This window comes from Manis javanica, chromosome 12 (genome assembly GCF_040802235.1).
Source record: "Manis javanica isolate MJ-LG chromosome 12, MJ_LKY, whole genome shotgun sequence".
NCBI classification, from domain to species: Eukaryota; Metazoa; Chordata; class Mammalia; order Pholidota; family Manidae; genus Manis; species Manis javanica.
The window spans coordinates 70,424,047-70,449,390 of NC_133167.1; the positions used below are offsets into that span (position 1 = coordinate 70,424,047).

The 25,344-nt window shown below is 47.1% G+C and overlaps 1 protein-coding gene across 4 annotated transcripts in view; it reads right to left on the reverse strand.

Moving 5' to 3' along the window:
- The window catches only part of ZMAT4 (zinc finger matrin-type 4), a 323,506-nt gene that overhangs the window by 263,022 nt on the left and 35,140 nt on the right, over positions 1 to 25,344 (reverse strand). The gene's annotated exons all lie outside the window — the stretch shown is intronic.

Genomic DNA, 25,344 nt, shown 5'->3' on the forward strand with positions numbered 1-25,344 from the left:
CAATATACCAACAGTAGGAGATAGGTTACTTCCATATACCAGGATATTATGTGGCTCCCAAATCCAAACTCAAATCAGATCCTTCTTTAAAAGAATATTTAGTGGAATAGAAAAAAGTTTACCATTCATGACAAAAGATGTTTATAGATCAGTATGCACAGTATTATAATAAATTTGTTGTCAAATACATAGGTACATAGGAAGACATTCCAAAAAGTTTTAACAAAATGTTAATAGCAGTTATCTTTGGCAGATTATAGGTAATTGCTTGTGTAATTATCTTCATTTTTAAATTTTCTACAGTCAACTTGTATTACTTCTGAACTACATAGGAACAAGTCAGCTTTGTCAAGTCTTGTTCAACATATAAGCAACATAAACTCCAGTTTTGAGTTCAGTAGCTATACTTAGAAAATCAAAAATAAAATAAAATCAGACTAAACTACAACTTTTCTTGGAAGCTTATACCCTCACCATTCATGCTGAATCCTCTACATTTAGGGTCATCAAAATTAGAAAGGCCACCTCTGCCACTCCACACCGCACCCGAGCCCACAAAGGAACACAAACAAATCCTCAAATTCCAAACCCTGAATCAGAATGCAGTCAAGGCCTCAAGCTGGCGAAAGTGATCTGTAACAAAGGTATCTCATAGCAGCTGAAGTGTAATATTGCCACCTAGAAGCACACACTAGGACATCAGAATGCTTCCCTCCAACTCACAAAGTCCACTTCATTTTAATGCCTGCCTGCGAGACCAAAAGCAAGGGCATGCTGGGCAGCATCATGTAATATGTTGAAACAAGAGAATTTCAGATACCAGGGTACCTTGGGGGTACCTTGGGGTTCATTGTACTCCAATGCCCTCATTGTCCATCTGAGATTGGCCAAAGTCACACTGTTGATTATTGGCATAGCCATACATGCTGCCCAGGTTGCATGGCTCCACTTTCTACACTCCAGACCCACCCCAGGCCCAAGGAGACCTGCCAGCTGTGAGATACTGGATGAGTCACAAAACCCTCCAGCTCTTAGTGTTTTCTCTATAGAAATTGAAGTAATAATGTCAGCCATGCCTCCTTAGAGAACTGTGGTGAAGATGGAAAGGAGAAATAGAGGAGAAGGGACTTCATGAACTGTAAAACCCTCTTTATTCGAATGGGATTATTGTCACATTTCCAATGATAGCCTAATGTTGGTAAGATGCTGGCCACCTCTTGATCCATGTGTCAAAATGAAGGATTGTGGTCCATTTTAAGTCATTTTTGAGATCATCTAAAGAGCTGGGCCACAAAAGAACATATCTGCCTGAAATAAAAATGCTGTCTCCCTCAGCAACTACAGACTCTCTTACTCTCTACCTTTGGCCTTAGCTGTAATGGCCCATCCAGAGCTCTTTGTGTTCAGCAATTCAAAATGATTCACAGTTTCTGCTCCAAGGAGACAACAGTAGCTTTGGTTTTTCAATGCACCTGGTACCAATAGCAATGCCAGACAGTAAGGACCACAGAGTCTCACAGCTGAAGCAGGTTTGCTACTTCTGAAAGAATCATTCCTGGCAACCAACCCAGTCACCCTGGAGTCGGGCACCTGCCATACCCGGAGACTCACTCCCTCACATGGCAACCTGCTCTAGAGAGCCCGGTAGCTCAGGCTGTTAGGCATTTTCTAGGTTGCATCAAAATTTGTCCCACCACAGCTCTCTTTCCTGATTCTGTCTTTGCATACCACACAGAACAGTTTTACTCTGCTTTTCCATGAGATATCTTCTCACAACTATTTGATGATAGCTCTCTTCTCTCTGTTCCCAACCCCTGTCCTTCCTTATCACCTTGGTCTGGTTATCTCTTTATGGGCCACCTTCAAAGGCAGTGCCAAGAACAGAATGAAACACTCCAGATATGGCCTAACTGGGCAGAGGACTGCAGATCTGAATGACCACCTGGAATACCCACTGTCATTTCTAATGGTCTCTAGTCACATCCTGGAATGCAAATGGAGAAGAGGAGTTTTGATGATGGGAAAATGTAGTACATGTTTTGAAATGTCAAATGGGAAAAGAAAACTTACTAAGGTATGTTTTTTAAGCCAAGCTCCTATAAGTAGCTGTGTTTAAATATCATCATGTTCCCTGCTATTTCTAATAAAGAAGTGCACAAAAATAGATTCATGGGTGACCTGGTTAATAGGAATCTCCAAACTTGCTGCACACTCCTTCCTCATTATACAACCGGCTGCAAAAATCAAACACTGTGAAAGGATATTCAAGGTACGTGTCGGACCAAGTGGGGCCCGTAGGAGTCTGAGTCTCAGTAAAGCAGCTGTGCAACAGAAATAGCTTTAAAGGCAGAATATAAAATGTGTATACTAAAAAAAAAAATTCAAAGGCAGAAGAGAATATGGCTTTTTCCACTATTTTATATAAAAATATTGATTTGCACAAGCCCATATGTAGTACAGGTGCAATAAAGACCCCTCTAAAAATCTACAAGGCCCGGATGGAATACCTGAGTAAGTTAAATTCCAGTGGGAGCCAATTAGTGTGCAAGTGGCATCCTGGTTCATGCATAAGGCCTCTCTTCCAAGAAAAGAGAACTTGGTACAGGTCACTTTAGACAACTACAGGGCCTGTTTTATGTTCAAAGAGTGAAATTCCCAAGGGGGAGGGCTGCCATTTGATCCCCTCCTTTGTCTATTAGGAAGAGGATGATCAGCTTCACTGGCCTTCAGAAGTACTTCAGGTGAGCTGGTGGGGAAATGGAAGGAAAACCTGACTGGCCCTGTCCACGGTCCTGAAAGAGCCTCCGGAGCTGCCCTGACTGGCCCTGTCTGTGGTCCTAGAGCAGAGACCAGGCAAGGCGTGCATCACTACTGGTCAGTTCTACTGTCCCATCAGAGCTGATGTCTGGTGATATCATGCTACATTATGAAGCCTTGGGACATTCTGGGGAGGGACACAAGAGGTGGGGAAGAAGGAGTTTGATTTCCTGGATCTGAAACTGCTTTGAACAAAAGTTTCCTCAGAGTTCCCCACCCTGAGTCATCCCAAAACCAGCGCTGAAGATTTGAGTGGCCTCCCTATCACTCCTCAGCACTCACAGAGGACAGCAGTTCCTGCATTTTAGTAATGAGTGGGGATGGAGGCAGCATTAGAACTAGAGTCTGATCAGATTCTCATTTACGTCCCAGGTCTCTACACAGTGACAGGTCTATGTACAAGTGCAGCAGTGACAGTGTGAGATTGAGAGGTGTAGTTAGGTATAATAAATACAGAAAACATAGAAGGGGAAAACCTTTGTTCTTTCATTAATGGTCACTGAGCATATGCTTTGGGTGATTCACAGAACTCCTGTCTTCCAAATCTGTATAAGCCTTTGAGTGAGGGGAGATATACACACAAATACCTAAGGCACAGGCAAGTGTAATTCAGCCAGTAAGAAGTGCTACAGGATTTGAGAAGAGGGATTATATGGAACTCTTCAAGAAGGTTCTATAAGAGTTGGAACTTTAAGGATGAATAGGATTAGAGTAGAGAGAAATGAGTTCTAGCTCAAAAGCTAATTCTTTTCCCTGGTCCAGAGAAAAATATTACCACTACTAGGGCATGAAAAGATAGATATGAGGGCATGGGAGGGTTTAATTTGGGAGTATGCAATCATACATGGGGGCAGCAAAATGCAAAGGAGACAGGGATAAATGAAGATAGGAACAGGAGGGATGGGGAAGCAGAGCAGGTCCCAGACGATTATCAAGGTGCAGGGAATGCCTATTTTCAGCATCTTCAGGTGCAGATATGCAGCCTTCCTCTCAGCTTCTTTCTGCTTCTCAAGAGCAGATTTCAGGAACACAGGCTGAAATCCCAAAGCTTCATGGCCAGGAGTAATATTCTTTACTCCATTCTATTCCTGGTGATGTTAAAATAACTTCTGATTCAAAGATGCCAAAACCCATGCAGGTCTCTTCAGAGGAATAAGAACATCAGTTCAAATCCAGGTTTGTTTGGCTCACCAGGTAGGTTCTTGAACAAGTTACACCTCCTCCCTGATCCATTGTTTCCTCATATGTGAAACTAGGGAAGCCTTCTCTCAGGGTCACTGAGACAGTTAGAGGTAATGTACACAAAAATCATGTAACCAAGACTGTGGCATACAGTAGACACTGAAAAACAGCTAGCACCACCATTATTTTGAATATCATTAATTTTGTATTGTCATTATTCTTATTTTCTGGAGGGGTGCTGTAAATATTTAAGCAGAGAAATAAACAGAACCCACATGAAGACTAAAGGGGGAGATAACAGTCAGTGTGATGAAATTTTGGCTTTTATTGCCATCAAAGGCTTTCTCTTTTACTCACAACATTACCCACAAAAATAGCTCCTTTCCACCACTGCCAGCTGATACTGAGGCCTTATGCCTCTGAGGGCCCCACACTAGTTTAAAATCCACTTTTGTGGTCAGCAGGTGCTGATATTGGCAGATGGAACAGTTTGATGAGCTCTCTCCCACCTTTTCTCTTGCCCACTGAGCTCTTCTCAGTGTGACCTGACCCCCAGGGACACAAAGGGAAGTGCTCACCATCCAAAGTATGGATTATATCAGCTCTCTGGACACACAGCTGCTCTCTGCAGTACTGAGGCAGCCCCAGCGTGACATTGCCTCCACCCTGGTCCCTCGGGGAGAAGCCTTGGCTTGGCAACCCCCACCAGTGGTTGTCCTGTCAGTTTGGGCATTTTCACTATAAAGCTCATCTATAAGATCCAATAACCTACTTTCCACCCACTCTCCCTCACCAGTCCTTTAAAAATGGGACTTAAGACCATGTCGATTTCCACTGAAGAGCTAATCTCATCTTCAGGGACAGACTTCTGAATTCCCAAACTGCCCTCAGAATGACTGCAAGCTCTCCAGTATGAGGGATTGGGGTTCCTCTAAGGATGCCCTGAACAGGACTTAACCCTCATGAAAACTCCAGTCCTGAAAGGAATGAAGATTTTATGTAACTATTCGAAGTATATTAAGTGTTGCTCCTGGGCCAGGTAGTGCATAGGGCCTTACCACCTGATCTAATTCCCTCTGAAAGGCATGTAAAGTCATCAGTCTCATTTGCTAGATGAGACACTGAGGCTTAGGACTTCAATAACTACCCTAATGTCACACAGCTCATAGGTGGCAGTCAGGTTGCCAAGCCAGGATTGGCTGTGCCCAGGGGCTTCCCTGTGCTCATCCTGGGCTGTCTCCCTGTGGTGGGACTCAGCGCAGGAAGCTCCTGTCTGTCCCCTGTTGCCACAGTCCAGGGAGCACCTTAAAAGATCCTGAAAAGGAAATCAGAAGGCAGACATCCTGCCCAGGGTGAATATGCTGTGGACAGAACCCCAGTGTCCAGGAGGAGACTTGGAAGCCATACCTGACCTCAGGGCTCTGCCTTGTTTCCCAGTGTGCATCTGAACCCAGCTGGGATGGACATCATCTTCTTGCACATTCTAGACTGGTTTCTGCACGCATTATCACCGTCTGTGCCTCTGTAACTTGACTCACCCTCTGGTCCAGTACCTACTCCTGCTCTCACTCTTGGTCTGACACCCTGACAATCCACGGGCCCTCTGTCTGGTGTCCCCCTGGTCCCAGTCTGGGAGCCTCTGCTAGACGCCACATGCCCATGCCACCAGAGAGCAGCACTTGCCCTCTGTCTCCCAGCACCCAATGTGGAGAGACTGAACTGCATCTCTTTCCATTTGGACAAGCTGAATGGGAGACTAAAAATGCCACCAATTAAAATGAACCTGCACCTGGTCAGGAATGTGATGCAGACATGAGGTGTGCCACCGCTGTTCTGATTCAGCTGCATTTTAAAGCTGTTGGGACCCGAAAGGCCACTCACATTGTTCCTGCTCTGTTTTATCAAGAGTCGGGGAGCTCACACTCTGCTCAGAGAGGGAAGGACAGAAGAATTCAGGCCAGCACGTTTATACCACAAAACAAATAAGCTCCAGTCTACTCCTTGGGGATCCTCGTGAGTGTTTGCCCTCCTGCAAGGGCCTCCAATCTGGAACCACCTTGGGTGTTTTGTGGCCTAGTCTTTGCTCCATTCTCCTTTCCAGCCCTGCCACCATGCTGCCCCTCTAGCCTCCCCAGCAACAAAAGGAAAAAGATTTGAGAGGCAAACCTGAGGTTCAGCATACATGCCAGCAGTGGGCACCCCAGCACCCCCTAACCCCCACCCAGGCCCGGAAGCCTCAGAGGATGAACTGGAAGCAGGGTCTGTCCTGTCCCCTTCACAGCTCCCGCCACGTGAAGGTGGATGAGAGGGGCTGGTTGCCATGGCAGCAGACCAAGTGGCCTTAGGAAAAAAACAACCACGAAAAGTACTCCAGAAATGAAAGCGTATTGGTCTTCAATGAAATCATGCCAGAGAAGTGGGGCAGGAGCAGCACAGATGGAGCAGAGGCCCACGCCCCGCTCTGGGGGCCAGCAGACTCCCACACACTTCCCTTTAATGCACCAGACACCCCCCAGTTGGCCAGGTAGGGGAACCTGAAACCGCCTGTGAAGTGGCTGAGATTTGGGGTAAAGGCCAACACGTGGCCAGATTCAAAGAACTTTTTGATTCCCTGTTTCTCTTTTCCTCCAGTCCGATGCTGCCTGCCCTCTTCCTGATGTTGCTCAGACAAAGGAACCTGGAGGCCCAAATTCCTCACCATATATCATCCACATGCAGGTGAGAGCTCTGCTTTCCAGCCCGAGCTTTGTTTAAAAGTGAGAGAGACAGAGAGAGGAAAACTCCCCACACCACTCCCTTCTCTTGCTTGGCCCGGCCAGAAGCTGCATGGCTGACTCACACTACTTGAATAATTCCCTCTTAATGGCACCATTTCCTTCACTTGTAAGACCAGGCTCTGTGATTCTTGACTCTGAGGCATCTGCTACCGCTGGGCACACACGCCTGCCCTCAGCCCTGGGCCATGGGACTGTATCTAACAGCCTCGCTCACACATGGCAGGGACGAGCCCGATGCCATCTGGGAAGGAGAGCAGCCAACTTGCAACAGCTCGGGCCAATCCCTGTGGGCACACGGGCCCCTCTGCCACCTCTGAGGAGGCACACGGGCTGGGTCCTTGCCATGCATCCCCTCTTTGGCCCCTTGTCCTTTGTGTGAATGTAGTGTCCAGAGGAGCGTGAATGGGGTGCAAGGATTCAGACCGTTTCAGCCACTCAGCCTTTCTCTGCAATCACCAGACGGCCTCTGCACAAGCCCAGGATGTTACACAGCCTCATGAGGACCCCCCTTGATTCATTAAGTGGACTTGCATTGAGTATTTACTATGTGCTTGGTGCTATCTAGGCATTAGGTCGATAGTGGTGAACAATACCCGCAGGGTTCTGCTCTCATGAAAGTTTGCATACTAGGATCCAGCATATACCACCCTACATAAACGCAGGGAGGATTCCTTTCTCCTCTACATAAATAAAATATTCCTACCAGGGGGTAGACGATGGCCTGGCCCTCCCACATGTCATTCTAGAATCTCCACTACTTGCCCCAATGGCCTTAGCTAAGACTTCAGTGTTGGACTTTTGTCTCCTCCCAATAGTAGAGACCAGGGACGTATGCAGAGACAGACGGGGTTAGCAGCTACTCCAAAAATGGAAGCCATTCTGTCTGGGTTTCCAGAAAGCCCCTTTGGAGGCCAATAACTATGCTGGCCTGATGGATCTGGGCAGCCTGATGCAGTGCTCTCATCAGGGAAAACACTTGTTTTTGTAGGATATTAATGGATAAACTCCAGCACCTCTGCCAGTTCCAGTGGGTCAGAAGCATTTTCATTTTCTCTGCACTTTTGGGGGGGAGACACGGGTGGTGGAGGGAGAGCTTGGATTTCCTATTGGCTTATCACTTCAAGTCAGGGCAAAACTAGAGCCCCCATCACAGGAAGAAAGGGAGAGACAGAGAGGAAAGAAAAAAGACACTAGCCCCTGAAGAGGAGGCAGGGAGGGGAGAAGACAAGTGAGGGGTGAAACATGCTCCTTATGTTTTCTGTCGCTCATCCCATCAAACTAAAGGGTGGTGCACCCAGTTGGAAAAGCCAGTCACCTTTGAAAACTCAGGCTCCTGCCCTCCCCACTACCCAAAGAGGAAGGCCAATGTGGCTTGCTCACTTTCCGACACAGTAGCTACTTGCATGGAGCAGGTGTATGCATGCTCAGGATGGGTGGGTTTTCTTAACAAGCTGAAGACAAGACCTTTCTTTTTAACAGTGGATACAAGCTTTCGAAAACACAGTTTATAAAGAAGTATTCCATTACTGTAACTTGTTTACATGATTTATCTTCATAAGACTGCCCCTACCGAACCAGACAGATTGAGGGCAAATTTAAATGCAGCTCTCACATCCAGGGCTCAGAGGCAGCATTCTGCACCTGAATGCAAGAGTCGGCCAGGCTGCTGCAGAGAACACCATCACTTTTGTTTTAATCCCTCTTCCAAGCTGCTGCACGGGCTGTCGGTCAGCCAGCAGACATTTTCAGCCCCCTTCTCCACCACAGCATACTAACTTGACTTGGCTTCTCTGAGGAATCATGTTTGGTCTCAATTTCTCCACTGCTGGGCTTAAAATCAGCAAAACTGTGGAGTCCATGTCTAAGTGCCTCGAGTGGCCAAGGTGGGAAGACAGAGGAATTAAATGTTGCAGAGGTAAAGGCTACCCACTCACAAACTGGTAACAGCCTGCACACCGGTCTCTTTTCCATGAAGTCTTTCAATCAGACCTTCTTTTCTGATCTGAGCGTTGGGTTGAGATCTTGGGCCATTTTGTGCTTAGGAAGTTCGAAGCTAAGCATATAGAAGTATGCATAGTACACTCATTTAATAAAAAATGAAATAGAAAGGGATTAGTAAAAGTTAAAATATCTGACCATAGCAAGTGTTGGGGAAGATGTGGACACATCTTCTATCCAAGATAGGAGGATCTTTTGTCCATTTTTGATGGAAAGATAAGCTGAAAGTTAAGCATTATCTCATCAAACTAAACAACCTGGCAACTGCACTCCTGGTTTATAGGCAAGGAAAGCTCTTGCTCACAAGCAACACGAGGCATGTAAAGGATGATGACAGTAGCGTTGTTCAAATAGCAAAACCTGCAATCATACCTAAATGCACATGCACGGGGGGCAAGGGGATGATAAAGCAACATATAGTCACAACATGAACGAGGCACAGCAACACCCCAGAATATGGATGAATCATAGGGATCTAATATTTCCATGGGAAAAATAAGTCAGGGATACACTGAGATCCTTTTTATAAAGTCAACAACAACTAAAATAAAAATATGTACATCTTGCAGATACTTGTAGATAAGGTACAACTCTAAAAAGTGGCAGAGTAATGACGATGAGATTCAGGCTGATTACTTCAGAGGAGCAGGAAGAAAGCATCACGTTATGGCAGCTTTGTTTTAGGGATGTTATAGGATGAAGGGTGGTAACTGATAGTGATAGATAGACAGATACATAGCAAGAAATATAGATATAGATTGATAGATGATAGGTAGGTAGGTGGAGGGAGGGAGGGCCAGACAGATGATAGACAGCATGTATGCACCAATGATGGGAGGTGATTTCTAGAGATGAATCCTCTGCACCCTTCTGTAACAGAGACATCATTATTTTTTATTTTTTCCTTTTCATCAGCCACAGAAGATTAGGCTGGATTTTTCATCCTCTCTCACAGTTAGCACGCCATGTAACTGAGCTCTTCCCAACAGAATATGAGCAAAAGTAATGCACACACATCTAGACCCAGCCCTTAAAGGCCTGCTGCATGAGCTTATATCTGCTCTCCCTTCTCCAGGCTGGACACTGAGGTCCTGGTCAACCGTGAGAGCCACATGTCAAGGAAGGCCGGGTCTCTGAAAGCCTAAGTTCCTGAATGACTACCTGGAGTAGGGTCCTGTGTCCCCAATCTCTGGTCCCACTGGGCTTAACATGATGGAGAAATAAATCTCTAAGGCACTAAGCCACTATGATTCCAGGGTTAATCTAGTAGTGCCTTAACTAAATCAGCTGGAATATTCGAAGCTTGGCATGCCTAGGAGACAGTTACACAGAATTAGTCTCTTTCGTGTTTTGTGAGCAAGTTGGAAAAGGCCAGAGACTTTCAAGGGTCTTAAACTGGAGAGATTAGATTGTGCCATTGCCTCTCTCACCCAGCGCTCTGGGTGGCAGCACTGAAAGCCCAGGCCTCACCAGGAAGGCCCACTCAGGGCAGAAGCCACCTGCACCTCCTTTGAAGGGGATGGGGTCTTTTCAGAGGTCTAAGATCAAGTGATTTATGGAAAAATACAGCACCATTTTTTGTGCCCTGGTGCACTGACTAGGAGTCCCTCTTCAAACACCAGAGGCCCTTCTAGGAAGCCTAATCTATTTCTCTTTAGTTCTGAGCATGTTCATCTGACTCATCCCCTGACTGTGTGCTGGTGTCTTGTGAAATCGGCTTTTGCCATCTGACAAGGGGGCAAACAGAGCAGATGGTCATGACCACTGGGATGCCAGGTAATGAGCTAGTGCCTCACATCAGAGTCCCAGGGTCTTGTCACCTCGCCAGAAATGACAGCTTGGCTGTCTGGCAACAGCCCTGATGTTGGGAGGAGGCACCCACCTCACCAGTCCAGTTCTTAATGAAGTTACACTTTCAGAGTGTGGCCCTGACTCAATTCTTCTCGCCTTTTCAGTTGAGGTGAGCACAGGCTGGCAGTTTGCATGAAATGAAACCATACTGATAGAGATATATCACCTGGCTGGGCAGTTTCTGGCTTGGGGGCAGAGTGCGCACATCGGGTAGGGTCTGGGTAATACCCTTTTATAGCCTCTGCCCATCAGTTCCCCTCCAGTACCACCCCTGACTCAGAGGCAGTCCCTCTACCCCTCCTGCCCATGCAGTAAAGCCAGACTGACCCTATATCAATGCCACCACCCTGCCTTCCTCCTGCCTACCTTCGCCACTGGCTAGAACTGTGGCTGCTTAGTGGGATTGCAGATCGGTCTCATGGAAGGGCTGGCAGGGAAACAGGGTGAATGTGAACACTTCAGGTGGCAGTGGAAGAGAGAAAGAAAGTCGAGAAAGGGCAAAAGCATAGGGCCAGGGACTCAAGCATGTAGGACTGAATGGATTAGAGAGACTGAGACTGCATTCCATGACAGAGAGGAAAAAATAAATCACAAGAAAGGACCTTACAGATCATCTAACCTGGTTCTTCACGTTCACAGTGAACACAGAAAAGGCACCCAGAGGATTATGGGACTGACCCATACTCACTGTGTAAATAAAAGATAGAAGATAAAAGATAGGTACTGTCTTCCCTTTAGGAATCATCTTGGGCAGGGAGGAACCAAAGCCACCCTTTTAAAACCTGAGAAAGGTTCACAGACGCTTGACCTTGACAGGTGGTGCCAAGATGCCCAACAAAACCCTCTTCCTGCGTCTGATGCCCAGGGAGGCCGGTGGGAGGGGCTGAGCAGAAGGAGCAGCACCGGGGCTGGGGAAGGCCTGGCCTCTTCTGCCACACCCTCGGATTTTGAGCTGAGCATTTATCAAGAATAATAAAGCTTGTGACATGTGAGGATGGTAGGGTCAGCGTGGGAAGTGAGTTTAAGTCCTGACTGCAGGTACAACTGAGAAGGAGCAACGCAATTCTTAACACAGGCAGCAATTCTGATCTCCCACTCCACAGAAATAACAGGCCGTGTTCTCAGTGACTCACTTACTGGTTGAGAGGTCTGGACCCGGGTTAAGGTAAGTACTTGGAACTCCTCGGGGCGGGCAGGGAGTTGTGGACCCCAGGCACCCTTCTGAGGAAGAACTTCTTGCCCCAACTTCTGGGAGTGGAGTTGGCAGTCAGGCTTCATCTGTCCACCCTCCAGGAATGGCCTCTGCTGTGGACAGCTGCCTCACCCGAGGCCACACTCCCCTTCAGAGTGACCTACACCTCATGAGTGATGAACACAAGGGTGAAAAAGCCAGGCCACCGCAGCCCAAGCCGGATGGCCCCAGCAGGCCACAGCAGCTCCCAAACTACACCCACCATGCCCTGCATGGCTGGCCAGGCTGTGGAACCCACACCAAGCCCTGCTTCCCACTCCTGCCTCTGCTCCTTCCTTGCACACACATGCACCCCAGGGTCATTCCTGGTGAACATGCTGAGCACTGTACCTTGCAGAGGGTGCCCCCTGACACTCCCTCCCTGTGACGTCTCTTCTCGCTTGCCTGTTTATGCAGCTCGCCCTCCCAAGGCAGCCCCACTGCAGACCTCACCTCATCAGGAATCAGAGACCAGACTGATTCCCAAGCCCCAGGACTCCCCCTGGGGTCCATAAACTTAAGCTCAGAGCAACAGTTGAGCCAGACCAGGCAAAGAATTGTTTCTGGTAATGCTTTGTCCTGAGCTAGACTCCACACTATGTAATAATATACAAAGAAGAGACATATGCTGGCGCTGAATCCCATTTCCCATTCTCGTGATCTACTTTCTCCAGTGTGGTTACAGTTACTATCATACCAACCTGAACAGATGATTCTAAGTCCCATAATGTCAAATAAGTCATATTTCAGTAACACTTCCTACCCACTGCTTAAAATATTTTCTTCCCACACAGTTATTCCTAATGAGATATTTCAAGCCACCTGGCACTGGGGGAGTTCCTTGGCTAATCTTCCCTGGAGTCTCACAGAATGGAAACTACAAGCTAGAACCCACTGGATACTGGTGGCAGGGGCAGGAAGAGCAGTAACATTGAAGCTCCTTCGCCCTGTAAGAGATGTCCCTTGGAGGTAGCTTTACATCCACATAATGTGACCTGGGGTAAAACATGCACCTTATAATGTGTTTTTGAAGGGAACACACCCGAAGAGTTGGCCCCAGTTACCGGCTGGCTTTCATCCAGGACCTTAGCTGCTCCTACAGTTTCTGATGAGTACCAGTTTCAAACCTGAACGACTGCTAATTCCCACGGAAACGTAAATGCATCTGGGGACCAGGCAAGTCACACTACCAGCTAATTCCAGGTACCACAAAGGCTCGCCCACCACCACTGACAATGCGCCCAGCTTGCTCTGCACTATCTCATTGAAGATTACACTACGCTTCCTCCACTTTGACCCGCTGATCCTTGGGTTAGGCGTCCCCTCCCTGGGACATTCCCCTCCTCCTGTCACCCAGGCTGGGTTGGGGACCCCTTTCCAGGTTCTGCTAGCTCGCTGTATGCCCCCACATGTAACAGATAGAGGGCGCTCTAGCGATGGGGTGCTTCCCAGGGACGGGGAGCCCAAGAGGGGAACTCTCCCTCCTCTGTAGGAAGACCCAGCACCATTCTAAGTACCTTAGCTAGTGCGGCAATAGCAAAGATAAAATGAGCTGGTGTGGTCAATCATGTCTACATAGAACTTTCTGTTTCTATGATTTGAGTCTCATCCTTAAAATTATTAAGAAGAGCCCAGAGGGTGGTCCCAAAGAAAACAAGTCCAAGAGCCCTTCTGGGCTGACGCGGGGAGGGCCCAGCAGTACACACAGGCACCTGCGGAGGCATTTCAGTGCCTTGGAGTCCACACAGGCGCTCCACTCTCAGCCTACAAACTGAGGCAAATGTGCATAGGAATAGGTCTGGAAGGGAAGGTTAGTATAAAGTCTTGCTTCCCCCACCCGAGCCCCTCCTTCCCACTGGGTCTTAGCTGGAACAGGGGGTGACACTGAGAAAGTAAATAAACGTGTTTTCAGATAAGAGCAGCCCCCCAGAGGGAGCAGGTGAGTTCAGTTTCCCCTCTTCTCCCTGAGCACACCTCTGTCATGAGCCTCACCATCCTGCGGCCTTCATTCAGCCTCTCCCACTGTTCAGACCCATCAGTGGAACGTTTGGGAAAATGCTGCCAGACATGTACCCTCATGATCCACAAGTACTGACTGTTAACAGTTTTAATTTGCTTCTCAAAAAAGGTATGCTGAAGTCCTAATCCCCAGGATGTGTAAATGTGACCTTATACAGAAACAGGGCCTGTGCAGATGTAATGAAGTTAGGATGAGGTCATACTGAACTGGGGTGGGTCCTAATCCAACAGCCTAGTGTCCTTGTAAGAAGAGAAACTTAGACAGACACAGACTGGGGAGAAGACCATATGGAAACAAAGTGGAGCTTGGAGGCAGCAACAAGCCAAGGAAAGCCAGGGACTGCAGAAACCACCAGAAGCCAGAGGAAGCAAGGAGGGGCCTCCCCTAGAACCTTCAGAGAGAGCATGGTCCTGCCAACAGCTTGATTTCTGAGAATATATATATATAGACACATATATATATTGCTTAGAATATATACTGACCAAGCATTTTATATCACACTCAATAGTTACACATACTGATTTTATTTGACCCTCACAATAACCTTGGGAGGTCATTACTGAGGCCCAGAAAGCCCACGAACATGGCCAAGGAAAGGTCAGCACAGGGTCCATATAACTAGTGTAAATAGAGTAGAGACTCAAGTCCGTGTCTCCTGACTCCAAATCCAGCCATCTTTCATAGCTTTTGAATCAGACTGTTGTCTCCACATTTGCTTTAAGGATTTTCTCATCCTTAGTAAATCGTTCAATTATCTTTCTTCCCTCCCATTTGCCAAAAGGAGAAATAATGGGCAGCCCTGACGGAATTGCAGATCCCATGGTCAGGAAAGGCGCTTGCAGCTGCTGCCTGCCCGGTTCTGCCACAGATCCCGTCTGGGTTGCTGTACTTGATTTGGGGGTCAGAAGAAAGCAGTAATTTACAAGCTGTCTTCACCTGTTAGTGTCATAAAGAGAGTCCATCAGCAATTCGGCACTTCTAATCACTTAATCCACTTCAAATCTCTGCAAGAGGAAGGTGATAATTATGGAGCTCCAATCTGACTGGTCCTTGGCTGGTTTTAAGTAAACCAGGGTCCTACAGACTATTACAAAATATATTATTTTAAGTCTCCTACAAGGCATCACTAGCCCCAAAATGTGAGACCTGTGCAGAAAGAGAAGGCCAGGAAACAATCTGGGTTTCCATCCACCCCTTCTCTCCGCATGATGCCAACCTCTCAAAGCCCCTGCTGCTAGGATCTTCATCATAGACTGGACCCAAGCCCCTCATCTCATCACCCTGATGCGGGCGACCTCTCCGGTCACTGCTCAGCTCCCTGACAAAGGCCCCGAATGTATGATGTACAGGTGCTGCTGGATCAGAGATGCAGCACCATCTGTAGGCCCCCGTGCCCAGCTCTCTCTACCAGGTGGACTTTATAAGCTGGGCATGAGGGGGACCGGGAGGGAGCTGAGGACAGATAGATGCAGTCCTGAAATCCCGGTCTCACCAGGGAGCAGAAGGCATGGACACTACACGCCCAGGCTGGACTCCAATCTTTCCAAAGCAGCAGAAGCAAATTCTAAATATTTCAGGCTTTTATCCAGGTCCTCATCACTTCCTCAGCCTTCAACTCCTACAATGATTATTCAGCAGAAGCTCATTATTAATTCAGCAGCTGTCATCTCTATGTACTCAAGTGGCACACCCAAGACTGGTCCTCATCTTCCTGCAGGGAAATTTGTGCCTGCAAGTCACTGACATGTCCTGATGATGTGAGAGGCTCAGAGATCCCCTCAAGAGCCATCGATGGAATGAACATGAGTTGAATGGACTTTGGTTTTTGGTTGGCTGGGAAATTTGAGGCATGACTAGAAAATAAACCCAGTGGGGCAGCACACTAATTCTCAAGACCTGTCCCTAACTTCCTGCCCGCAGGATTACAAGGCTGTGTATGCTCTACAGCCAGAAAACCAGGACTCACACGACCAGAACTGGAATGATTCCCACAAGCCCAACCAGTGGACACAGAACATCTTCAGCTCAGCCCAGGGACTCTGCAAAGTGCCAAGGACACAACCCACAGACCTGACACTGGTAAAGAAACAGAGGAGTTAAATGAAATAACAGTTTATGCTTCATTAGCAACAAAATTCTCTAACTTACCAAAGCAATCCCACATGGCGACATTGGGCCCCATGTGCCGAACTAACAGGACTCTTCCAGGAAGAAGGTCCTCGGGTGACCTCAGTGCTGCAGACTGTGCACTGACTTGCACTTTTATTTTTCACTTAAGCAAAGATACTGCATGTCCAGTGCACCACCTGGGGGGCTGTTTGGATGCAGTCCCGGTTAACACGATTGCAGGTGCCGAGAAAGGCTCTGAGCTGCATATCAATTACCAATAAATATCACATCTCAGCCCTTACAGCTTCACCTTCCAATTAGTTGCATTCCCCCATTTCCCTGTGACTTGGATCTTCTCCTAAAAGAAGTGTGCAGATGCCCTGGGTCTGTTCCCAGATCGATACGGCCCAACAGCATCAAATAGAACATTTTTAAGCATCTTCATTATTATTTTCAATAGCTTTGCTTCTGTAGAGAAAATACGCTAGTTTTCAGATTGACACTCTGCTGATTGCCCACAGAAGAGGACAAAAAGTTAAGTTATGAATGGGTATCTCCAGGCAATTACTAACACCCTGCCCTCAGGTTCCTGGCCCCCCAGATGCCATGTGCCAGTTGGCAATTTTGCTGCTTTGGGAAGATAACGCAGCCTTGGCTGCAGCTGGTGAAATGCTCTATCAGACCCGCAGCTTCAGGTTGTGGCAGCTTCTGAAGTAATAGTGGCGTTCTGTAATTTGACTGCAGGCAAGACAGTTGCTTGTGTTCAGACAAGATAGTTCTAACACAGCAAGAGCCCCAAGGGGCCGCTGGGGGAACGGTGAAAGCCTGTGTTCACCGTCCCGAGGAATCACAAAAAGCCTGTAACGAAATGTTTCAACCTGCTGGATGAAATGCACTTGCTATTTAAAAAAGAAAAATGGAAAAGAAAACTACGGTTGGAAGGGGCAGGGAGCATGAAAATGTACTCAACAAGGATAGAGCTGAGTATCCATTAGGACCAGCCCTCAAAAGGAGGGACCAGCCAACTGACAAGTGGGATCTATGCAGGGAGGAAGTGACACCCCTCCTCATCTGAATCCTGGAATTCCAATGTTTGCATTTCAGCCTCTTTCAAACCCAGAAGAGGCAGCCCGCACTAGCCTTCCTCAGGCATTACGAAAGGGCAGGCAGCCCTGCCATGGGAGTACTAAATCATCTGCAGACCTGCAGCCTCTGCTGGGACCACGGAGCTAGCAATTACTTGTGAACTGTCTTCCAAATACCAGCTCCCCGAATAACACTTGTTTTCTTTTCTTACAGCCTTTACCCGATTTCTTTGCCCTCAGTCCATTGCACTGTTGCCCAGGCCTCCCAACTAGACCAATGTCCAATCCCCAAAGAGGACAGAATATCCCCATTTCCCTATGTTCTTCTCAAACATGAGGGAAGAAGAGACCAGAAGAGACCATGAGTTCAGGTCTGGGGATGATGGAGGCCTGCTCCACAGAGGGAGAGGGTTCCCTGTGCAACACCACAGCAGCTACTGTGCTCTGTGAGGCTGCTTCTGAGCGCCTGCCTCTGGATTCCTAATTAAAGTCACCGGGTGTCTGATCACCTCTTCTATGTAGAATAATTAAAATCACTGCACTGTGTATTTTTCATTTCTTTTATTAAATGGTGAAAACTGTTAAGGACCCACAGCAAAAGCATTTTGACTCACTCCCCTGTGGCATCCCTGGGGGCACGAGGGCCTGGCTTTTCTATCTGGGTGGAGACCCTGCCGAGCACTGCAGGAGCAGGGGCGGTGAGGCCCAGGTGGAAGGACCCAGGTGGCTGCTGGCAAAAGGTTTCCGGAAGACTTCTCGGGGGCCACTGACACTGCCCTTTCAACCTTTGAAGTGCATTTTAAGGGTAGACAGAGTCCAGGTAGGTCTTTGTGTGAAAAGGACAATGAAAAGTGTAAGTTCAGGCTGTTCTGTTTGGCCTTTAAATGCATCTCCCTTTCCTGAGCCCTTAAGAGACAGAATCCGGGTGATGCAGTCACCAGAGGGAAACAGTGTTGCCACATTTCAGTCTCTCTACCTAGACAGTGAGCATAGTCATATTTGCCCTGAGAGTCACATTCAGGTGTTATAAGAATTAAATGACACATTATATGTGCAAACGCCCCACAAGCCACAATGCCCTGCGTGGTGCGGACAAGTTCCTTGTGCTGCTCTTGCCTCCGTGCGGCTTTGCGTGCGCAGAGTGGGTGTGGCTGCTCCCGAAGCAGTTCAGTCTCCCGTTGGAGCAAGGGTCCTGGGGGAGGGCGGGAAGGCGAGCAAAGGGTTTCTGGGAGCTTCCACACCTGCCTCTCTGTGAGCAGAGCTGCTCACTGCATCTCTTGGTCACTTTTAGAAGATGCTCCTTCAGGCGGGGGGCAGCCAGCTGCTCTCCCAAGGAACTCCACCGCCGGTAACTGCGAGAAAAACACCCCGCCCCAGAGAACCTGGGTGTTCTCTGTAACTGGGTGCGGAGGCAAATGAAGGCGCCTGCTGCGGTGACATCTGTCCTGCGGGTGTCCTGGGCTCCGCCTGTGCGTGGGAACCAGGCCCTGCCACCGGGCAGCGCGCACTGAGCCTGCCGACAGCCAGCCCCGGCCTGCAGGGCTCCGACAGGGAGAGCCCGGCGCAGCCCCGCTGGGCCTCCGGGGGGTGCTAACCTCAGGGATCCCTGAGGTCCATCCCAGACGCACACACGATACGGTCCTTCACTTAAGCTCCAGACTTTTCCTCAGAACCTCAAAGACCAGGCGACCTTCCAGCAATGGGAAATTCTGAAAACGAGGCAGGTTTGTCCGCTGGAGCCCTTTAGGAGCCCCTTCTGTCTACCTCCTCGTATCGGCAGCCATCCTGGGAAAAAGATGCGAACCCTTCTGGAGGAAAAGGAAATCTGACAGAGAACAAGGGGAAGGAGCTCCAACGGTAAACAGTGGCTGTCAGAGGGGAACGATTCCGTCCCCAAGCGGCACCTGGCCGTGAGAAAGGAGGCCGGTGAAAGCTCTGCTCTCCGTGGAAGCCACACGTGGGGCTCCCAGACCCCCGCCTCCACACTCCTGGCCAGTGGTGACCTCGTCAGCTTTTGACCTGGGCACTCCCAGAAACTCAATATAGGGTTTGAATTAAGTAAGGCCAGTTAATATTTCTCTGTAACACAGGAAAATTTAATCAAGGAGAACTTTATTTCTAACATTTGCAAACCTGGGAGGCACAGCCTTTGGCTATGAACCAAGGTGCGGCCCAAGGAAACAAAGGGACAGGGTTGTTTTTATAGTAAAGATTTCTGCCCAGGTTTCCCCACATCCATGGATGCAAATGAGGGATGCAGGCTTGCCTGGTACTGATTGGTTGATGCGAGTGGACACTGATTGGTTGGCTTCCCGTGTTGCCTGCTCTGCGGCAGGGAGCAGGTGTCTGTGGTCCAGAGCTCACCGAGTATGGGGCGCCCTGTTAATACGGGGTGTCCTTTGGGACGTCAGTTAGCCTGACTGAACACATTTTGCTTTCTGGCATCAGCTGGATTTTGGAGGAGACAGAACTCACTTGGTTTCTTATTTCCACAGGCCCACACTACCACCACCACCCAAAAAAATAATGATTGTTTTCAGTTGTTTAAGAGAACCCAGAGCAATGGAACTTTTTGGAGAAAAGTGGGTGGTGAATTAGGCACGAATCAGACATCAGTATATAGCAGAGCAGGAAGGCACAGGCTCTAGGGACAAGGGCATGAAGGTATGATTGCTGGCATTGCCATTTGCTAAACACATTGGGGAATCATTTAATCTCTGACCCTCAGTTTACTTGTCAATAAAATAGGGATAGTAATAAGCACATCATGTCATTGTGAGGAGGACAAAGAACGCAGAGTACTAAGAGTTCTTAGTGTACATGGGGGATTAAATAAATGGCAGCTACTATTATCTCTATTACTACCAACCATATTACAGCTTGGGGGGGATCCTGCAATTCCTCAACCACTCCCTTCCTCCACTGGAAAGCCCCTTCACCATGGTTCCTGATCACAAAAACAAAAGCAAAGCCTGCATCATTCCAGCCACCCCTAAAGAATCTGTCTTGAAAGGACCCCAGACTCGGCACCAAGGGAGCCCTGAGGCCCCCTGCAGGTCACCGCTCTCTGCTCCTGGCAGATGGCAAGTCATACAGGGAGGACAACCTGCTGTCAGGTCGGTGGATGCCACTCCATGCAGGCACCCCAAATTGCCAGGTCACAGCTGCCCAGAGAGAGCCAGAGAACCCAGCGGGCAGACCTAGAAGTGAGGTGGGAGCAGGAGGGGCTGGGGGAGCAAGAAGCTAGGCCCACCAGCCTCTTCCCCAGCTTGGCACCGGCCACGGCAGGCTCCGGCCACTCTCCACACACAACTGCCCTGTTTTCTCATCTTTAAAGCAAGCACGACCAGACACTCCACAATGAACCATCTTGTTTTCTGCTTTTCTGAGTACTTTTATTATTTACTCATAATATATTTATAAGTAATAACAGTCCTCTACCCACCACTCTCCCACAGATACAGAAAAGAGGAATAAGATAAAATGCTCTAAGCTTCCCAGGAGAAAGAGATCAAAGGCATTACATTTATATCTTTTGGGTTCCAAAAAATTGTAAACTGGTTACCCAGTCATGCCACCTGTCCCCTGAAGAACACATACCAGTCCTGGTTCCTAGATGTTCCCTGTGCCTCAGCCATCCTCACCATATCCTCACAAAGGGGCTGGGGAGAGAGGACAATTCACCCAGATGGCATTACTCACTCCACCTTCTCTGCTTCCAAATCACTATGACAAGCAAGAGGGATACGAGCAACAGTGTGTGTGTGTATGTGTGGCTCATGTGGAGCTCCTCCAACACCTAGATCAGTGTCTTGCACAGAGTAGGTACCTGGCCAATTCCTGCTCAGCTACAGTTGGCTTGGATATCCAATAGGACTCAGACCTAAGTTGACTCCAAAGGGAACTACTGAACACCATTTGTGAATTCACTGCCCTCCAGATTCCCCACCTCTGTGAATGGTATGGCCATTTACCTGCTGCTCAGGACAGAAACCTAAGATAGCTCCTTGCATGCCCTTTCCTTCCCATCCACATCCAATCTATTAGCAAGACGTGCTGCGTCTAACTCAAAAATAGGTCCTGATTCTGACAATGTCTTACCTTCTTCAGCAATTCACCTGGAGCCCAAGCCCCCGTCATCTCTCACCTGGTACTGCAAAGCACCTCGTGGCTCTCCTTGCCTGCATCCTGCCACTATATACTACATCCCTCAGGCAGCTGGGATGATTTCACCAGTCAATCAAATGCTGTCACTCCTCTGCTTCATGCCTAGGAAAGCTTCCCAGGCAATGAGAATAAAATCCAAACTCCCTACCTGGCCCATGAGTCAGTCCTATGTAAGCAGGACCCTGCCTGCCTCTCCAGTCGCATCGTCCCCCAATCTCCTCACTCACCACCTTCCAGCCAAGCTGGTCTTCCCTCCATCCACTCCAAGCTCCTACCTGGAAAGTATCCAGCTGCCTTCTTCTAAATATGGCCACACCCCACATATGCACCCTTCCACCCCTCTCCTGCTAACATTGCTCTCTACCATGTCACCCTGTTTTCTCTAGTTTACAGCACAGACCAGTACATCTGCTGTGAGATGGAATATCTTGGTGTTTGTGTTTATTGCCTAACTCCAACAGAATTTTTAAGCTCTGTAGACAGATTCCCTTTATCATATGGATCACTGTATCCCCAAGACAAGGAATGCTATCAGGTACATAATCGGTATTCAAAAAACATTTATGGTCTGATTAAACTATGTGACTTGATCAAGTGTTGTCTCCCTACCCAGCTCATTTCTCTCTGAATTTAGTTTTGCACACCCATGTGTATTTATAGATTATGCTGGGGGAGGGGGAGGGAATAAACTCTCCAGAGACATTATGTAAACCCTCGACCTTATGACTATCCATGCAGGCTAGCAGTTGGCAAATACAAACATTCTCCTCTCACAGAATATTCTAGGTCAGCAATTTTCAAACAGTTTGTCTTCAGGACCCCTTTATACACTAAAAATTATTGAGAATCCAACAGGGTAATTATTTTATATGGGTCACATCTATCAATATTTACTATGTTAGAAATTAAAACTGAAAAATTCTGTAAAAATATTTATTAACTCATTTAAAAATAACAAACTATTACATTTTCACATATATCTGATATTTATATAAAATTACATATATTCTAAATTCAATACGGTATCCTAGATTGGATCCTGGAACAGAAAAAGGACATTAATGGGAACACTGATGAAATTCAAATAAAGTGTACCATTTAGTTAAAAGTTGTGTCCCAATGTTAACTTCCTAGTTTTGACAAAATTTAGGATATTAACATTGAGAAAAACTGAGTAGAGAGTATACAGAAACTCTCTGGACTGTGTCTGGAACTTTTCTATAAATGTAAAATTATTTTAAAATAAAAGGTTTATTTCTAAAAACTGTACTTCAAGAAAAATTAGCATGAGGAGTGGCATTGTTGTATATTTCTGCAAATATCTTATGTCTGGCTTAGTAGAAGAGAATTGGATTCTAAAATCTGTGTCTGACATCAATCTGTTATGATATGCTTTTTTGGTTGAACTATAGGAATTGAATCTAGTTTACACCTCTAAGAGGTTGGGAAGGGAAGATTCAATAGCCTTTCAGAGAATCATGAATACTTTTCTTTAATACTACACCAAAATTTGATAAGGCTTAAAAGTTAGTTGCAATGTGACATATGAAACCTTATCAATGAACTTTTTGTACTCTGTTATATTAAACTCTTGTTGGCTTATCTTGCATTTTGGAGGGTCTTTTACCCATCAATGATTTCATTAAAATAAAACATGCATTGATCATTTGGAAAAAACTACACTGACTTACATGGATCTTCTAAATGTTGGCAAGTTTCATACTACAATATTGAAAAGAGAACATTTGTTAGTATCAACCACCTCATCAGAAAAGTCTGCTAAGGTTTAGGAAGCTATCAAGTTCACCACAAGAGATACAAGGTTTTCAAAATTCTGATTTCCTCTTGAATGCTTGAATTTTATCACTGGCAAAAAATACAATCACTCATATTCCTTGAAATGGCAAGTTCCCTTCAGTCACTTTTAAGAAAATGTCTCCCAAATATTTCAAACAGAATAGCCACAGTTTGTCCACCAGCCATTTCTCCAAGTAAAAATAGGATTCTTGAGAAAAGTTCTGAAGTCAGTTCACAACTCAAATAACTGAACAAGTATTTTTCCTCAAGATACCCCTTGTGTACCCCTGGAACAGAAGTCCTTTATGCATAATTCTCACTGATTGCACAGGATATTTAAAAGATGTGTACTCAGAGGTTGACATTCAATGTAATGAAGAATTTCTAAAACCTCAGCCTGGACATTCTAAGTGAAACTGGCAGATTTTGTTTTTGTGGAGTTTTCTTAGGACTTGAAGTGTGTGGCCATCTCACTGACTTCTAGCACAGTCTGATGTCATTGTCTTCACTTGGGCTGAGGCACCAGCATCTTTGCTGTTTTGCCTCATCAGGCCAAGTTTCAACACAGAGGAAAAGGCACAGAACACCTTAATGTTATGACAATACTGTTGATCTCAGACTTCCTGCCAGGGTCTTAGGAAATGCCAGGGGTCTTCAGATCACATTGTGTGAGCCACTGTTCAAAATGGTTTACCAGTAAGATGCCCCAAGATGCAACATGTATTAGGTGCCACCTATATATGGACACAGTTCTAAATTCATGTGGATATGGAGGCCAAGACAGCACAAAAGAAATAAGACAAAGCCCCTTCTCTAGGAGTTTCAAATATACCTATGCAAATGATGACAGATAAAAGAACCCTTAACAATATAAGGGAATGTCAGTAGTTAACAAAATAGAGATTATGATGCAAATTTAAAGTCTACTAAAGTGATACAGATTGTGGACCTGCAAGAGTTGGGTGGACTGGGTGGGGAGGGGTTCCAGAGTCAACAATGCCTGCTTCTTTGGCAGAGTTAGTTCACTCAGGCTTCCATATTTCTCCTCCCACTGTGCTCCCAGGAATCCTCCTAATGCGGGTTCTAAAGAACATGGCCTCAGCCCAGCAACTGCCGGTGGAGTTGGGACCACTGCAGGCAGGGAGGAAGGAAGGCAGCAGGATGCATGGAAACAGCTTCTAGAATATGCAACTATACAGAAAAGATGGGCAAAGACCCTGGCCAGACACTAGTGGTGGTCAATTTCTGCATTTGGATGAGGAAAAGAGGAAGGAAAAGGAAATACTGTGGGGTGCTTCGGATGGGCTAATTATTGAGGGGAAACGAAACAAGATAGAGAGTTCGTTTAATGGAAGATCAAAATCCAAGGACAGGTAGGGCATTGCTGAGATGAAGTTTATTCCAGATGAATCCTGTACACCAACAATGTTTGAAACTCCCACAGCTAATTGGAACACAGTGGCTGTCATGGTTTCCCTCCATCCCCTGCTGTTTGTGTTCATTTCAAATGACACTAGACTTCAAATATTGGCCACCGGCCCACTTAGCTTAGGCTCTTTGTAACTGGCTTGTCCAGACCAGAAGCCGTTTGAGCCTGCACCATTTTTCTGACAAGCTGTGGTGTCTTCCCCTGTGGAGGCGGGATGTCCTGAATCCTAATGGAGTCCACCGGAGCCCATCAGAGGAGGTTACAGGCTTCTCGGTTGGCTGTTTTGATGGCCCTGGTGCCAAATGACTCAAAACCCCTCAGGCTCTCAGTTGCTAGGCTTGGATGATTCCAAGCAGAGGGCCAGAGACACCTTCAGCAGAGAGAAAAACTGTTTCTCTCCCAGCACATCCACAGGCGCAGTAGGGATGGGAAGCCACAGTCGGCCCAGAGCCAATGGCACTTGGTAGAACCGTAACCAATTCCCATTGAGGCTGGAGAATTTTTCCGAGGAGAAATACGGATGGCAGTATCAGTTGTCTTTCACGTCTATCCGCTGTCTTTCTAGCTCCACCCTTCCAGCATCTGGTGTTACCCTGATGCTTGCAGCACCTTGTAAAGAGGAGCTCCATTATCCCTTCCATAAGACCCTCATGCTCTAAATACTGCATGAGTCCCAGTGGGTGGGACAAGGGGGGGACACAATGAAGTTCAATCACGCTGTGACTATCTCTTTATTTATAGGTAACTCTCTACCTAGACGGTGTGGCTTCAGAAAGAGTATGATAGGGGACAAGGAATTCAGAAATAGTAAGTAAAATTCAGAGGAGAAGAGTTCATTGCTAGATTAGCTGTCCTGGGATAACTTGAGGAGGAAATGGAAT